Genomic DNA, 14,087 nt, shown 5'->3' with positions numbered 1-14,087 from the left:
TAGCAGTGAGTTGAGCTCAGGGTAATTTATTTACTTTGAAGGTTGTGATTATTACTTGGACGGGTACGTATCCCCTCAACTAATATTATAGTTTAATACAATATTTTCTTCTCTAAATCCAACCCTAATAATTACCCTCCAACCTGCCTTCTTTGATGTGGTGGAATCCTCAGTAGTGGTACTTTGCAGTAGGGTTAACTGTGATGCAGTAGTAGTGTAGTGAAGTCTCGATGTAATGGCTAATTGCTTGCTACTAATCTGGTCTCCATGAAGAAAATATTAGGAAAACAAATAGGTTTGAAGTGTTTTTGCAGAATAAAAACTTTTTCGTTTTTCGCCCTATCTCATTTTCGAAGGGAACTTAATACATTGCTTGGCTCTGTTTATGGGTACTGTATTTGCCATGAATGGCAGGAATCAGCAGATTCTCATCTGAGAACCTCAAGGATTTATTAAATCAATTATTCATGTATGCTTTCTTTCAGGGGTAAGACGCTTCTGCATAAATGTTTTTTTATATCTTATAGTTGCTAACCTGAAGTTGAACTTCCAGTGTATGGGCAGCCAAAGCAATCTATCCAGCTGAGGCCCATTTTAGGCCCTGGCCAACATGGTCATGTAGTCCTCAGATAGAATCTCCTTATTTGCAGATCAGCATCAGACAGCGTGTCCAGTTCTCTAAGAGTTTTTTGTTAGATATTTGAGCCTCAGAAGTTACAAACTGACACAATCTGCACATCATTTCTGATCTTGGCTTGATAACTTGCTTGGCCTCCCACACTCACTTGCAAATATTCAGGGACAGCTTATCGAAGCAGTCAAGAAAATTACGGCATTCCACACCAGTCAGGAATTATTTGCCAGAAAGGCCCAGCAGGTGGTTGACACTGGCCACATACTGGGCTCTCACCGCATTATATGAATTCTGTCCCCTCATTCTAGGTGTCTGCCTTCCTATGATTCACAACCAAAAGGTGTGCATGGTCACTAAGCTATGATCATGCCCTTAACAAAGACTAGGTTCTGAATAACACCTGTAATCAGAAAGCAGCAACCCACCACAGTAATCCTTATGTAATTTAGCGTTATGAGGTGGCCTCAATACATATTCTCGTTGTTTTAAAAGCATCTTACATTGAAAAAAGACAAGATGCATGAGGGGAACATTGTGGAGGGGAATTTACGAGAAGAATGAACACCTAATAATCAGTTTGCAAACTATTTAGTTTATTCTGTACTGAAATACAACACAATTAAAATAAAGTGTGAAATGCAACTCCCCACTAAGTCATTAGTTAATCTTCTTTATCGTGACGTGAATTTTCGTTTAAACTAAAACACTGAATATTAAACGAGCCAGTATTTCCATACTTAACACATGTTTTTCCTTTAACGATGATGTTTTTTGTTGGCCGTGTAAGGCACAGAGGTTACAGTTCGTCCAGAACATATCCAGTAACTAACAATGACATAATTGTGTCAACTGCTTGTTTAAATGAGGGCCCTAATCTGCCTTTGGCACTGCAGTTGTGAATTTAAAAAAATACCTGGATTTCTCTCGTATGAAACAGAGTCTATAGGGGCATAATCATCAGGTTTGGTTTGCTTCACTAGCTCAGCTGCAGGCGGAAACTATGTATGAATATCAGGTGCTTGTGCTTATTTGCTTGTATACTACATGCGTTCTCGTTTTAACGTGTGTAGCTTGTTTTCGGGGATTTCTGCAGTCCCAGTGCCTGAGTATGTTTGTTTAAATACTTGCCAAATAATATTTATCAAGGGATTTACTCTACACTCCCAATGAAGAAACATTTTTAAAATAAATCAGTAATGGTTAGAAACTAGCGAAATGGAACTTAAATAGAGACACCAACAGTGCATACTCGTTAAACATTACTGAAATACATTTGGACATGACCGAATTATCGAATCATTCTGGTGAATATTGCAGCATCATCACAACCGTATGTATGCTTCTATGGCTCGTTCTTCCCGCTGACCAGGTCTCCTTGCACATCCTTGACCTGACAAGTCAAGGGGTTCACTAGGGACGAAATATATCCGTGGCAACAATATGCCGCTCCTCCCTTTTGGTAAGGATGTGAGCCGGAGTACTTGATTATAGCCTATATGTCTGTAAGTGGTTTTATAGCATAAGATCACAGATATAAAACAATATATTGCTGCACAGTAGATTGTGGAGCCACATTAGAGGTGCGAGGGAATGTGATAGTGGCAGAGGGCAGGGGCATAAGGTGTCAAGTCAAGTTCTTTACAGTAAGTGGGTAAATAGTGACAAGCAGTTTTTAAGACTTGAACCTTGAGTTTTTTCTCTAAGCTGAGGAGAGAGAGTGCTTTGTGAACTTTATCAGGGATATTGGTGTATATAACTTGCACTTGGAGCATGGAATGAAACATTTGGCTTTGGAACTTTTCTTCCTTGCACCTTCTGGCATAGAGTTTAACAATTACTGCTGCTACTGCTCTTACCTAATCTTCCAGAGGCCAGGTGAGATTCTGACCAATAGTGCATTGACTCCTTTGAGGCGATACAATTAATTTATTTGGATAGCTAGTTCTGAAGCAGTGTTTGCGAGCAATGTATTTACTGGGCACGTTGATGTCAAATGTTCTTAGTGATGGGTATGGTGTGGGCTTTGAAGTCGAGTTGGGGAACATCCAGAAGATGATTTGCTGCAGTTGTAGAGTTGTGAAGTAAAGACATCTGGTTCTAGTCAAGGATTGAATTTCATAACTTAAGGTGTTTGTTAGCATTAGTAATAAGACTAAACCCATCTTAGGATGGTTCAGCTTTAGGCACGCCCTGGGCTTCCAGGCTTAGATAGCCACAGGAATTTTCTTTAGTTTGGTGGAGATGGGGGTCAGATGTGCCCTCCATGTAGAGCTGGGCAACATATGCATACAGCTGGCTGTTGAGGTTCTTGGCTAGTATGGTTCCTAGATCTATTTATCATTTGCTTCCAGTTTATTGATTAAATCTCCTACTTCTTTCATAGAACATTCTCACTCTCTTCTATTGAATAATACTCTTATTTTCTTTTCATATTTCTTCTTTACTTCTGGGTTTTATTAAGCCGTTGCATGCGTCGGACAGCCAGAAGCCGACCAAAGCCACAGTGGGCATGTGTGTCGGTCGTAGCACCCACCCATGGTGAAAGCTCTGATGCTCCCCCCGTGGGACGTCCCCTACAGCCGCCCACCAGGGATGGCAGCCAGAGCACTTCTACTGCCACCCCAGCCCCCCTGGCAATTTGATGATGTCAGGGCGCACCCCGCGTGCTGGCATCATCAGAGTAGGCCGGCGGCACTGGAAGCCATTCGCTTCCAGAGGCGGGACAAGGAGGCGGCAATTTTGTCCTCCTGGGAGGGGTCGGGGGTTTCTAAGAGGCATCCACAGGAAAGAAATTCATTTTTCTTTTCTATCGTTGTCTCTTTCAAATGTATTTCTGCCGCATAATCACACATGACGTTGTGATTGTGCAGCAGGAATACCACGGGGCCACCAGGTATTTTTGTTTGTGTGTGTTTTAATGCATGGGGTGTGGACCCCTGGGCAAGGGTCACTCCTCTTTAGGGGGCACATATTTTGGCCATTTCTACCCCTCTTGGAAGCAGATCAGCCATTTTTTTTATGCCAATCTGCCTGCAAGGGGCCGAAACCACTAGGCTACCAGGGATTTATAATTTCAGCAATTTTTGGGGATGGCCCCCCGTGGGCAAGGGTCACTCCCTTTAGGGGGCAATTATTTTGCCCATTTTTGCCACCCTTGGGGGCAGATTGGTCTCTTTTTTAGGCCCATCTGACCCCAAGAAGGGCAGAAACCACTAGACACCAGGGATTTAGAATTGTGGAAATTTTGGGGAGCGGCCCCTTAGGCAAGGGTCGCTTCCTTTAGAGGGCACATATTTTTGCAATTTCTGCCCCTTTGGGGCAGATCAGCCTCTTTTGTTTAGGCCCATCTGCCCCAAAGGGGGGACAGAAACCACTAGACACCAATAATTTTAAATTTTGGGGAGAGGCCCCTTGGGCAAGGTTCGCTCCCTTTAGGGGCACATATTTTTGCAATTTCTGCCCCCTTGGGGGAAGATCAGCCTCATTTTTTTTTAGGTGCATTTTCCCCAAAGGGGGGCAGAAACCACTAGACACCAGGGGTGTTTTATTCACTATGTTGCTGCTGTTGTGGGGAGTAGCACTTTGGGCAAGTGTCCCTCCCCTTGAGGGTGTGAATATTTGGGCCATATTTCTAGGCCCTTCTGCCCCCCGCTTGGTGTGTGTGAACTGGTGCATTATTTGCATTTTTTATCATAATGTATATTTCTCCTTTTAATTCTAGTTCAAAACTTTTGATGCCTTGGTCATGTCTCCTGCTTGCAGCTTCAGCAGTGGTAGATCTGCAATGTGCGTAGTTTTTTGTGTTTGGTAAGAAAAACGTTTGTGTACTGTTTACTTCAATGAGTATGCTTGCCATACATGGATGAGTTTTTTGTTGATGGTGTAATAATAGCCACATATTTTCGCTTATGTTTTATTGTGTGTGAAATTTACCTTGCGTTTGTGCACTGTGTGTATTGTGTTATCTTATGTGTAATTTTATTTTATTTTCCCTTTTTAGTGGGATATCATTGGTGCTTGCTGTGTCTGTGCAGAGTAGGTGCTGGTGAGTCTAGCTGTCTCTGGCAAGTAACTGGTATCGTTTTTTAGTATATAGGTCTTTGTGATAAAGCCACACTTTGTTTATTACTTATTTTACACAGTGTTGGTTGTTGTCGATGTATTTGTTAAGTTACTTTTGTTAAGAAGGATCATGGCTAGCTGCAGGATGACTGCTCAGCATGTTGTTGGTATGCTTTTTGAATCTTCCTCTCACCAGGATTATGAGACTGACTCTACATTTGAGGTAGAGGAGGAAGTACAAGATTCTGGCAGTGAATGTTCTGTCCAAGAGGAATCATCTGATGATGGAGCCACTCACGTGCAGATGAAATACCTGCTTTAGGGACACTGATGTGCCAACTGGGGCTGAAAGGCTTCCTATTGTAAGATCAGAACTCTGGGTTGTCTAAACATGGTGCAGCACATGTTGGCTGCCTTTACTGGTGTTGCAGGGCGTAGAGTGAATAGTGAAAACTTTTTGCCTATACATTTCTTTGAGTTGTTTATGAACGATGTTTTTTTTGGGTGAGGTTGTTGAGCAGACTAATCTGTATGCTGAACACAATTTGAGGGACAACAGTACCGCCCCTAGGCCCACTCTAGAGCTACCCAGTGAACTCCCATAAATCTGGAAGAGTTGAAGAAGTTCTTGGGTTTAATTATTTTTGATGGGCTTGATAGGGAAGCCATCGCTGTCTCCATGTTGGACTATCAGTCTCTTGATGGCAACAACCATATTTCCTGCAACCGTGAGTTGAGATTGCATTTGTTTCTGCTTCAGATGCTGTATTTTGTGAGAATGCTTCAGCATTGCCACAGGATCATCCTGATTGTGACTGTCTTGTTAAGATTCTGCCTGTCCTTGATCACTTTGTCGATCGGTTTTCAGAGATCTATGTTTCAGGGAAAGAAATAGCTGTCAAGGAGTCTTTAGTCCTGTTCAAAGGTCGTTTGGTTTTTAGGTAGTACATTCCTAGTAAGAGGGCACATTATGGAATTAAGATGTATATGCTGTTTGAGAGTAAGACGGGATATGTCTATAATTTCAGGGTGAACACTGGTCGGGATTCCAATTTTGACCCCCCTAGTTGTCTGTACATTTTCAGAGTTAGTGAGAAAATTGTCTGGGAACTTGGAGGAGGACCTTTTAACAATGGCCACCATTTACATGTAGATACTTCTACACTGGTGTGCAAATGTTCAGGAAATTGGTCAAAGTGGATACTGTAGCTTGTGGCACAATCTGCTCTAACCATACAGGTTATCGAAAAGAGCTTGTTTGTAAAAAACTTGAGAAGGGACGGTGCAGTGCCTTGCATAGTGATGAACTTCTAGTTGTGAAATATGCAGACAGGAGAAATGTCTACATGTTGACTACCATCCATGATGAAATTACTTCACCTGTGGCTGTTTGGGGTCAGCTTGCTGAAGTGTGCAAACCGGTGTGGATTTTTAACTATAATAAGCACATGGATGGTGTTGATAAAGTATATTTGAGGTGGGAACTGTACACTGCTGTTCGTAAGGCTTATTTTTGGTATAAGAATCTGGCTGTCCACCTTTCCCACTTAGCACACTTTAATGCTTTAGTGGTGTTCAAGGATTGCCCTCCAGAGTCAAAGATGACATTTATTCAGTTTCAGAAGACTGTGATAGGCAGCCTTGTTGTAGTGGAACAGGCAAGTGTTCCTAGAGGTGGAGTGGTAGAGGAAGTGGCTCGATTGAAAGATCACCACTTTGATGATTACATTCCTCCCACACCCAAAAAAGACTTTAACAGTAGATGTAGAGTCTGTATGCGAAGAGGTATGCAGAAGGAGACTTGTATATATTGCACTGACTGTCCTTCTTCATACCTGGGCTGTGTGTGCCTACATGTTTTAGACAGTACTACACAGAAAATAGTTTTTGTGAGCAACTGTGAACATAAAAGTGAATGTCTTGGTTTGTATTGTTTTACATTTTTTGTTCAGTTTCACGGTTGGCATTAGATGTTTTTAATTAGAGTTGTGTTTGAAGTTTTGTATTTACTTACAATTGGCTTTTTTTTCTTTTTTGTTAAAAGAAAATGTGATGGCAGTGTGTGTGGATTGCAGGTTGGCTGGCGGTGTGCGTGGATGGCGCTTGGCTGGTGGTGTGCATGGAGTTGTACTTGTCTGGTGGTGTGAATGGACTGGTGCTTGGCTAGTGGTGTGTGTGAGCTGGCGCTTGGCTGGCAGTGTGTAAGCATTGACTTGCTGCTGGTCACTACACACACTTCTAGCCAAACATCAGTCCACACACTCAGTCAGCTGGTGTGACAGATGAGTCAGTCATGTGGGCATAGGAAAGTGATAGGCCCTTGAATGGGTCTGTCTGTTGATGTGAGTGTTGTTATGTGCTGGGTCCGAGGCTGGCGGCATGAATTGTCGTGTGTCACATATGAAAGATGTGTGAATAGACTGCAAAGTGGTTGTTGCCTTATCCTGACTTTACAGCTCACAAGCAGTGAGTCAGTGGTTCAGCTTTTTTGACCTCTCAATTAATAACAGAGAATTTCATTATTGTGAAATCTCTTGTTATTTTTTTATATATGTTGAACCATCACTCACTCTTGTGCCCAATCCAACCAGTATGTACATGCTATAATGTAGGAAGTTGGCTCTGTATATACGATCTCAAAGTGATAGTGTGCACAGAGTCCAAGGGTTCCCCTTAGAGGTTGATAGTGGCAAAATTAGATAATACTAATGGCCTATTTTGTGGTAGTGTGGTCGAGCAGTAGGCTTATCAGAGGGTAGTGTTAAGCATTTGTTGCACACACACACAGGCAATAAATGAGGAACACACACTCAAAGACTTAACTTCAGGCCATTAGGTTTTAGATAGACAAATATATTTTCTGAATTTATTTTAGAACCACAAGATTCAAGATTTGTGGTAAGTACATAAAATGCAAGGTACTTTACACAGGTAAGTAATGAACTTTCATTTAAAACAGTAGTACACACAGTTTTGGTTAAAATGGCAGTAAGCTATTTTAAAAGTGGACACAGTGCAAAAACCACCAGTTCCTGGGGAGGTAAGTTTGGTTAGGTTTCTCAGGTAAGTAAAGCACTTACACAGTCATTTCCTTGAACATAGGCAGCCCACCGTTGGGGGTTCAAGACAACCCCAAAGCCACACACCAGCAACAACAGGTCGGTCACGTTCAGAGGTCAAAGCAGGGCCCAAAACACATAGGCGCCTATGAAGGCAGGGGTGCTCCAGTCCTAGTCTGCTTACAGGTAAGTACCTGTGTCCTCGGGGAGCAGACCAGGGGAGTTGTGTGGAGTACTGGGACACACACACACAAGCACACAAAACATACCCTCAGCGGCACAGGGGTAGCCAAGTGTAGTAGGCGAAGTAGGCATCGGGTTTGCTATAGAAAGCAATGGAGGGACCCGGGGTCACTTAGGTGATGCAGGCAGGGAACAAGGGGGCTTCCCGGCCAGCCACCAACTGAGCTAGGATGAGGGCCACCTGCTGGTCACTCCTGCACTGGTAGGTGGTTCTATCTGTCCTGGAGGCTGCGGGTGCAGTGCTTGGTCCAGGCGTCGGGTTCCTTTGTTACCAGGCAGTCGCGGTCAGGGGTAGCCTCTGGATCCTCTCTGCAGGCATCACTGTGGGGGTGCAGGAGGGTCGACTCAGGGTGTCCACATTGTTGAAGTCGCCTGGGAGTACTCTCTGCGGTGTTTGTTGTCCTGGACTTGAGCCAGGGGGTGTCGGGTACAGAGTGTGAAGACTCACGCTTCTGGTGGGAAGTGAGAGTCTCTTTGAAGTTGTTTCAAAGTTGCAAAATTGTTACAGTTTCTTAACAGTGTCGCTGTTCTCTGGAGTTTCTTGGTCCTTTAAGTACATGGCAGTACTCTGGGTCCTCAGAGGTCGCTGATCCCGCTGTCTGCATCGCTGTGCATGTTCTTTGAGTCTGGAGACAGGCCGGTAGGGCTGGGGCCAAGTCAGTTGGTGTCTCTGTCATCTCTGGGGGGCCTTTCATGTCAGCAGTCCTTCTTCTTTCTTCAGGTTGCAGGAATCTGATTTCCTGGGTTCAGGGTCACCCCTAAATACTAAATTTAGGGGTGTGTTTATGTCAGGGGGGCAGTAGCCAATGGCTACTGTCCCTGAGAGTGGTTACACCCTCTTTGTGCCTCCTCCTTGAAGGGAGGGGTCACATCCCTATTCCTATTGGGGTAATCCTCCGAACTCAAGATGGAGGATTTCTAAAGGCAGGGTTCACCTCAGCTCAGGGCACCTTAGAGGCTGTCCTGATTGGTAGGTGACTCCTTCTTGTTTTTCTCATTATCTCCTCCAGACTTGCTGCCAAAAGTGGGGGCTGTGTCCAGAGGGGCGGGCATCTCCACTAGTTGGGATGTCCTGGGGTGCTGTAACAACAGACAGAAGCATTAGAGGCTCACCACCAGGTGTTACAGTTCCTGCAGGGGGAGGTGAGAAGCACCTCCACCCAGTGCAGGCTTTGTTCCTGGCCACAGAGTGACAAAGGCACTCACCCCATGTGGCCAGAAACTCATCTGGTTGTGGCAGGTTGGCGGAAAATGGTTAGCCTAGCACTAGGAGTTGGACTGGTATTCAGGGGGCATCTCTAAGAGGCCCTTTGGGTGCATTTTACAATACATTCCACACTGGCATCAGTGTGCATTTATTGTGCTGAGAAGTTTGATACCAAACTTACCAGATTTCAGTGTAGCCATTATGGGACTGTGGAGTTCGTAATTGACAGACTCCCAGCCCATATACTCTTTATGGCTACCCTGCATTTTCAATGTCTAAGGTTTGACTTAGACACTGTAGTGGCATAGTGCTCATGCAACTATGCCCTCACCTGTGGTATAGTGCACCCTGTCTTAGGGCTGTAAGGCCTGCTAGAAGGGTGACTTACCTATGCCACAGGCAGTCGGTTGTGGGCATGGCACTCTGAGGGGAGTGCCATGTCGACTTAGTCTTTTACTCCCCACCAGCACACAGAAGCTGTGAGGCAGTGTGCATGTGCTGAGTGAGGGGTCCCCAGGGTGGCATAATACATGCTGCAGCCCTTAGAGACTTTCCCTGGCCACAGGGCCGTTGGTAGCAGGGGTACCATTTACAAGGGACTTATCTGTGTGCCAGGGTTGTGCCAATTGTAGGAACAAAGGTACAGTTTAGGGAAAGAACACTGGTGCTGGGGCCTGGTGAGCAGGCTCCCAGCACACTTTCAATCATAACTGGCATAAACAAAAGGCAAAATGTTAGGAGGTAACCATGCCAAGGAAGGCGTTTCCTTACAGATAAGAACAGTGGGTAGCCACAAGACCATTTTATTGCACTTTTCCTCTCAGTTGGGAATTCAATTCATGAAGAAAACCCGCTGTGCTGTACTAAGGTGTCAAAGCACAACCTTGACACGCTAAGTGTCTCAGGTGGGACCCCATTGATGAAGCATGCCACCAACTAAGATGGTGGGTGAGGGGTTGTTTTAACAAAACCTAAGTGAGTTTTTTTCACAATTTGAGTGTTTGGGACATCACAGAAGTAAGAGACATGATAGCCTGCTTGCTTCTTGTCTAGGGAAAATCCACCAACTCTAGAAATGTTCAGAAACTAGGCACCCAGAGGAGTACAGAGTGGTTTGCCTCTTGTGGATCTGAACAGGTTTTCTTACCCACAATGCCCTCCAAACTTCAAAATGTGACTTAAATCACATGTTTTTCTTGTATTACTGTGCCATAGTCTTCAACAAACAGGAATAAACCACAATTGTCCTACTACTCAATGTACCCATTGGTCTCCTCATTTAAATATATACCTCAGTTGTGTGGGTCAGCCTAAAAATATATTTTTTAAAAACCTGCCCTTATGTATCCATATTTGCACACCCTCAAAACTCTACATGTTTGTGCTCCCTCTCTGTCACGGGCACTTGGCCCACCCACACAAGTGAAGTATTGTTTTTATTGGGAGGCTGGGGGAACGGTGAGTGGGGTGAAATTTGTGGATTTAATCAGATTCCAGAACTTTTAATCACAGAAATATGAAGAAAATGTGTTTCTAGACAAATGTTGAGGTTTGCCAGGGAGTCTGGATAAAAGAACCTGGTGAGAGATCCACAAGTCAACCCATTCTGGATTCCCCCAAGTGTCTGGTTTTCAAATATGTATAGGTTTGCTAGGTTTCTCTAGGTGCTGGCTAAGCTAGAGCCCAAAATCCACAGCTAGGCACTTTACAAAAAATGTGTCTGTTTTCAGTCGAAAAACATGATGTGTCCATGTTGTGTTTTCGGACATTTACTGTCACGGGCACTAGGCCCAGCCACACAAGTGAGGTTCTATTTCTATCAAGAGACTTGGGAGAATGCTGAGTCAATGTAAATTTGTGGCTCCACTCAGATTGCAGAACTTTGCATCACAGAAATCTGAGGAAAATGTGTTTTTTTAAGACAGATGTTGAGGTTTGCAAAGAATTCTGGGTGACAGACCCCGATGAGAGACCCACAAGCCACCCCATCCTGGATCTCCCCAGGTGTCTAGTTTTAAAAAATGGCATAGGTTTGCTAGGTTTCCCTAGGTGCTGACTGAGCTAGAGTACAAAATCTAGAGCTAGGCACTTTTCAAAAACACAGTTAGTTTTCGGTGGATAAATGTGATGTGTTCACTGTGCGTTTCCTCTCACGGGCACTGGACCTACCCACACAAGTGAGGTACAATTTTTAGCGGTAGACTTAGAGGAAAACAGAATCACAGAATAAGTGTTTTTAACAATTGCCTTTCTCTGCATTTGCGCCTTCCAAATGTAAGACAATGTGTAATACAGAAGTCCTTTGGAGAAATTCCCTCCAATTCACATGCTACTATAGGTACCCACAAATTCAGAGATGTGTAAATAACCATTGCTTCCAAACTCCATAATATGTGCCGATTTTGGAAATACATAGGTTTCCTTGATACCTATTTTTCACTCTATATTTCACCAAACAAATTGCTGTATACCCGGGCCACAATGAAAACCCATTGCAAGGTGCAGCTTAGTTATTGGCTCTGGGTAACTTGGATTCTTGGAGAACCTACAAACTCTGTATATCCCTTCAATCAGAAGGGTCCAGCATTTACAATGGTATATTGCTTTCAAACATCTGCCACAGAAGTTACAGATGAAAAAGTAGACAAAAATGTCTCCAACTCAATTTCAATATTTTTTTAATTTTACTTTCTATAAGAAAACCTTGAAGGATCTACACAGGTGACCCCTTTCTTAATTCAGAAAAGTGTCTACTTTTCAGAAATGTATAGCTGTTGGGATCCAACATTGGCTTTATACACATTTCTGTCATTAACTGGAAGGAGGTTGAAAGCATTAAATAAAAGGAAAACTTGTGTCAGTCCCAGTAAAATTCCCAAACTGTGTTGAAAATGCGATTTTCTGATTCCAGTCTGCCTGTTCCTGAAAGCTGTAAACATGATGATTTTAGCACCGTAAACCCTTTGTTGATACTATTTGCAGGGATAAAAACAGATTCTTTCTTCTGCAGTATTTTTTCCCCTTCCCCCCAAAAACATATTTAGCTGTATTTTGGCTAATTCCTTGGTCCCTCCCCCACCCTCACCCCCTCCCCTCAGGGCATCCACAAACCCTGTATACCTTTAGAATTCCCATAATGTTGGAAAAGAAGGATGCAAATTTGCCATATATAGCTTATGTGGACAAAAAGTTATGGGGGAAGAAGTGCGAGCTACCCCAAATAACCAAAAAAAAGGCTTAGCAACAAAGGGGTTAAGGAGTGTCGCATGTGTTCTACCGCACCACGCCGTTTGTTTCCTATAATAGGCAGAAAGAGTTGAGGGTAAGGACTATGCTTACAATGGAGAAGCTCATACCAAAACTCCTCCCTAATTAGATTAACTGAAGCAGCTGTAGCAAGGGCAAATACAATTAGAAAAAAAGGTATGAACAAGCAGCAGCTGCCAGAGGCACCTTAGCATTCAACACGTCCAAAACTATAGCAAAGACATACAAGCATGATAACATGAATTGCATGCCAGACAGATTAATATTGCTAGAACTCCTAAAACCAGCTGGCTAAGGAGTCTCCAATTAATGTGATGGCAAGATGGCCTTTTAATAGACTAACTCAGAAAGTGTCACACACCTGCCTTGAAGACGACTTGCAGGGCAGCACTTTACACACTCAGAGAGTTACGAAAAACAATAAAGCGAGTACTTTAAGTCACAATCTAACATGTGTCCCAAGCTCCTGCACAATGGCTAGGTGGTTTTGTGACAATGTACAGGAGACCCTTTAATGTAAGACATTCCATAGCTTGCTTTTAATTTGTCATTTAGGTCTGCAAGTTAACATTCCAATTCGTGTTACAACCAAGTCCTCTTATAAATAACTGACATCATTCTTGAACTGCCACAGATCAAGTAATCTGTGTCCCTGAAACTGATGCCGCATAAGGAATGACAATCTCTACCAGAAATAATAGCAATACTAGTAATGACAACAAAATAATAATATTAATAATAATAACAACAACAACAGCAAGAGTCTGCAATCCCTGTATAGAAACCCGTCTCCAAATTACTTATAATAGGTGACTTGTGATGCACCTAGTCACCTAGTATAAAGAAATTACATCTGAATTCAATTGTAATAACTTATTACAGTGTGCCAACAGCTGAGGGGAAAGTCAGGTCATATGACAAAGCATAATTAAAGCAGATGTATAAGGAACAAAACGTTGCTATTCTTTCTTCTGCTCTTTTTTCTGGTTGTATAGTGACTGACAGAAAGGAGCTATTTATGGTAACGCTTATTTTATGCACTCCTTATGTAAGTATAGATAAATTAGAATCTTTCTGCATGTTTCAGCACATTCCAGCTACTGCACCTTTTTTTGCAAAAAAATAAAAAAAAGACTTATTAATCGAAGTCTAATATCTTTTTGAAACAAAAACATCGCAGCGTTTTGATGTGTCTTATTTTGCACATCAAAAAGATGCTTAGAGATTCTATTTTTATTCTTCATGATTACAAACATGGTCTCCTTTTCATAAGAAAGAGTCATGAGTCATGCACCAAGTATTTAGGTGGTTTATGGGACAGGTGATGGAGTAAACAAGTTTTATGAGGAATAAAGTCCCAACTGTCATAGAGCAGGACATTTCAAGTCACCTTGGAGTTTCATAACCTTATAAAGGAACTCAGGCTCATTCCTATATATGGTTAAGGAACTCCTTTGAAACTTGCAATATCCTTATAATGTATGGCATGGAGTACATTATGCCCTATAACAATACTAACAATATTATTATAATTGTTAATGTAGTAAATCTCTTTAGCTGCCTTGTCTAGAGTTATACATGGCTCAAAACTACTGTAGATTGGTTAATAGAACTT

Source organism: Pleurodeles waltl, chromosome 2_2 (assembly GCF_031143425.1).
Source record: "Pleurodeles waltl isolate 20211129_DDA chromosome 2_2, aPleWal1.hap1.20221129, whole genome shotgun sequence".
Taxonomy (NCBI): Eukaryota; Metazoa; Chordata; class Amphibia; order Caudata; family Salamandridae; genus Pleurodeles; species Pleurodeles waltl.
This window is presented reverse-complemented; position numbering follows the sequence as displayed.